At 36.4% G+C, this 4,403-nt stretch overlaps 1 non-coding gene across 1 annotated transcript; it reads left to right on the forward strand.

The window, feature by feature from the left end:
- The first annotated feature begins 1,392 nt into the window (after positions 1-1,392).
- On the forward strand, positions 1,393-1,496 carry LOC130965123 (small nucleolar RNA R71). The gene has a single exon (XR_009081176.1). It is a non-coding gene; the product is annotated as a small nucleolar RNA R71 (small nucleolar RNA).
- The last annotated feature ends 2,907 nt before the right edge of the window (positions 1,497-4,403 follow it).

Here is a 4,403-nt window from a genome sequence, read left to right on the forward strand (position 1 = left end):
GATGCATTCATCCTCTTCCTTCCTAGTGTCTAAGATTATGAAATCAGCAGGGATGTAAAGGCCTTCAACCTTTACTAACACGTCCTCTACTATTCCATAAGCTTGTCTCAATGATTTGTCTGCCAATTGTAATGAGAACAAGGCAGGTTGTACCTCAATGATCCCCAGCTTCTCCATTACAGAGAGTGGCATAAGATTTATCCCTGACCCTAGATCACATAGAGCTTTTTCAAAGGTCATGGTGCCTATGGTACAAGGTATTAAGAACTTGCCAGGATCTTGTCTCTTTTGAGGTAAAATTTTCTGAATCCAAGTGTCTAGTTCACCAATGAGCAAGGGGGTTCACTTTCCCTAGTCTCATTACCAAACAACTTGGCATTCAGCTTCATGATAGCTCCTAAATATTGAGCAACTTGCTCTCCAGTCACATTTTCATCCTCTTCAGAGGAAGAATAGTCTTCAGAGCTCATGAATGGCAGAAGGAGATTTAATGGAATCTCTATGGTCTCTATATGAGCCTCATATTCCCTTGGATCCTTAATAGGAAACTCCTTCTTGCTTGAGAGACGTCCCAGGAGGTCCTCCTCACTAGGATTTTTGTCCTCCTCCTCCTTTGTGCATTCGTCCATATTGATTACATCAATGGCTTTGCACTCTCCTTTTGGATTCTCTTCTGTATTGCTTGGGAGAATACCGGGAGGAGTTTCAATGACTTTCTTACTCAGCTGGCCCACTTGTGCCTCCAGATTTCTGATGGAGGATCTTGTTTCACTCATGAAACTAAAAGTGGCCTTTGACAGATCAGAGACTAGATTGGCTAAATTGGAAGTGCTTTGTTCAGAATTCTCTGTCTGTTACTGAGAAGATGATGGAAAAGGCTTGCTATTGCTCAGCCTATTGCATCCACCATTGTTAAAGCCTTGTTGAGGCTTTTGTTGATCCTTCCATGAGAAATTTGGATGATTTCTCCATGATGAATTATAGGTGTTTCCATAAGGTTCACCCATGTAATTAACCTCTGCCATTGCAGGGTTCTCAGGATCATAAGCTTCTTCAGAAGCTGCCTCTTTAGTACTGTTGGATGCATTTTGCCATCCATTCAGACTTTGAGAGATCATGTTGACTTGCTGAGTCAACACTTTGTTCTGAGCCAATATGGTATTCAGAGCATCAATTTCAAGAACTCCCTTCCTCTGAGGTGTCCCATTATTCACAGAATTCCTCTCAGAGGTGTACATGAATTGGTTATTTGCAACCATGTCAATGAGTTCTTGAGCCTCTTCAGGCGTTTTCTTTAGGTGAATAGATCCACCTGCAGAATGGTCCAATGACATTTTCGAAAACTCAGATAGACCATAATAGAATATATCTAATATGGTCCATTCTGAAAACATGTCAGATGGACACCTTTTGGTCAACTGCTTGTATCTTTCCCAAGCTTCATAGAGGGATTCACCATCTTTTTGTTTGAAGGTTTGAACATCCACTCTAAGCTTGCTCAGCTTTTTAGGAGGAAAGAATTTATCCAAGAAGGCTGGACCAGCTTATCCCAGGAGTCCAGGCTATCCTTAGGTTGTGAATCCAACCATATTCTAGCTCTGTCTCTTACAGCAAAAGGGAAAAGCATGAGCCTGTAGACTTCAGGATCTACTCCATTCGTCTTTACAGTCTCACAAATCTGCAAGAACTCAGTTAAAAACTGATAAGGATCTTCAGATGGAAGTCCATAGAACTTGCAGTTTTGTTGCATTAAGGCAACTAGCTGAGGTTTCAGCTCAAAATTGTTTGCTCCAATGGCAGGAATGGAGATGCTTCTTCCATCAAATTTGGACGTTGGCTTTGTGAAGTCACCAAGCATTCTCCTTGCATTATTGTTGTTGGGTGCGGCTGCCATCTCCTTCTCTTGTTCTAATGTTTCTGAAAGGTTACCTTTAGATTGTTGTAGTCTAGCTTCTCTGAGTTTTCTCTTTAGAGTCCTTTCAGGTTCAGGATCAATTTCAACAAGAGTGCCTTTTTCCTTGTTCCTACTCATATGAAAGAGAAAAAAACAAGAAAAGAAGAGGAATCCTCTATGTTACAGTATAGAGATTCCTTTATGTTAGTAGAAGAAGAAAGGGGAGAAGAATGTAGAAGAGTGGGTTCGGATATTTAGATGGAGAGAGGTGAAGAGAAGTGTTAGTAATTAAATAATTAAATAGAATAAGTGAGAAGGGATAGAAAATTCGAAATTAATTTTAAAAAGGGGTTAGTAATTTTTGAAAATTAAAGATAAGATATAATTAAAATTAAAATTTAGAACAAAAAGAATTTTTAAAAAAGAGGTGAGATATTTTCGAAAATTAGAGAGGGAAAAGTAGTTAGGTGGTTTTGAAAAAGATGGGAAACAAACAAAAAGTTAATTAGTTAGTTGAAAAAGATATTAAAATCAAATTTGAAAAAATTAGAAGATAAAAAGTTAGATAAGATATTTTGAAAAAGATTTAATTTTTAAATTAAAATTAATTACTAACAAGAAACTAAAAGATAAGATTCTAGAACTTAAAGATTGAACCTTTCTTAACAAGCAAGCAACAAACTTCAAATTTTTGAATCAATCACATTAATTGTTAGCTAATTTTTGAAAATATGATATAAAAGATAAGAAAAAGGTTTTGAAAATATTTTAAAAAAGATTTTTGAAATTTTCGAAAAAGAGGAAAAATTGGAAAAGATATGATTTTTGAAAAAGATTTTGAAAAGATAAGATTTTTAAAATTGAAAATTTGACTTGACTTGTAAGAAATAACTAATTTTAAAAATTTTTGACCAAGTCAACCCAAAATTTCGAAAATTTGGAGAGAAAAAAGGAAAAGATATATTTTTGATTTTTGAATTTTTAATTATGAGAGAGAAAAACACAAACATGACCCAAAACATGAAAATTTTGGATCAAACACATGATGCATGCAAGAACACTATGAATGTCAAGATGAACACCAAGAACACTTTGAAGATCATGATGAACATCAAGAACATAATTTTGAAAAATTTTTGATGCAAAGAAAACATGCAAGACACCAAACTTAGAAATCTTTAATGCATGGACTCTAACAAATGAAAAATGCATATGAAAAACAACAAACAACACAAAACAAGAAAACATCAAGATCAAACAAGAGGACTTATCAAGAACAACTTGAAGATCATGAAGAACACTATGAATGCATGGAATTTTTGAAAAATGCAAAAAATTTTTAAAGCATGCAATTGACACCAAACTTAAAAGTTGACTCAAGACTCAAACAAGAATACAAAATATTTTTGGTTTTTATGATTTTATGATTTTTTTGGATTTTTATTGATTTTTTTGAAAATATTTTTGGGAAAAAACGAAAAAGAAAAGAAAAATTTTGAAAAAGATTTTTGAAAAGTTTTTGAAAAGAAAATTACCTAATCTGAGCAACAAGATGAACCGTCAGTTGTCCAAACTCAACAATCCCCGGCAACGGCGCCAAAAACTTGGTGGACGAAATTGTGACCCTCTTTGTATCTGCATGAGATTTATTTAATGGCTATTGGCTATGTGTGGACACAACTCCGTTCAACTTAACCAGCAAGTGTACTGGGTCATCCAAGTAATACCTTACGTGAGTAAGGGTCGATCCCACAGAGATTGTTGGTATGAAGCAAGCTATGGTCACCTTGTAAATCTCAGTTAGGCAGATTAAATAGTTTATGATGAGTTCGAAAATTAATAATAAACAGAAAATAAAAAGGGATAGAAATACTTTTGTAAATCAATAGTGGGAATTTCAGATAGGCGTATGGAGATGCTGTGCTCCTCTTGTATTTCTACTTTCTTATTACATTCCTCCAATCCTTCTTACTCCTTTCCATGACAAGCTGTATGTAAGGCATCACCGTCGTCAATGGCTACTTTTCATCCTCTCGGGAAAATGGTCCTATGCGCTGTCACTGCATGGCTAATCGTCTGGAGGCATCACCCTTGCCGATGGCTACATCCCATCCTCTCAGTGAAAATGGTCCAAATGCTCTGTCACAGCACGGCTAATCATCTGTCGGTTCTCAATCAGGTTGGAATAGAATCCCTTGATTCTTTTGCGTCTGTCACTAACGCCCAGCCTTCAGGAGTTTGACGCTCGTCACAGTCATTCAATACCGGAATCCTACTCGAAATACCACAGACAAGGTTAGACTTTCCGGATCCCCATGAATGCTGCCATCTATCTAGCTTATACCACGAAGATTCTGTTGGGGAATCTAAGAGATATGCGCCCAGCCTAAAGTAGAACGGAAGTGGTTGTCAGTCACGCGCGTTCATAGGTGAGAATGATGATGAGTGTCACGAATCATCACATTCATCAAGTTGAAGTGCAACGTATATCTTGGAATAAGAATAAAAG

Source organism: Arachis stenosperma, chromosome 2 (genome assembly GCF_014773155.1).
Source record: "Arachis stenosperma cultivar V10309 chromosome 2, arast.V10309.gnm1.PFL2, whole genome shotgun sequence".
Taxonomy (NCBI): domain Eukaryota; kingdom Viridiplantae; phylum Streptophyta; class Magnoliopsida; order Fabales; family Fabaceae; genus Arachis; species Arachis stenosperma.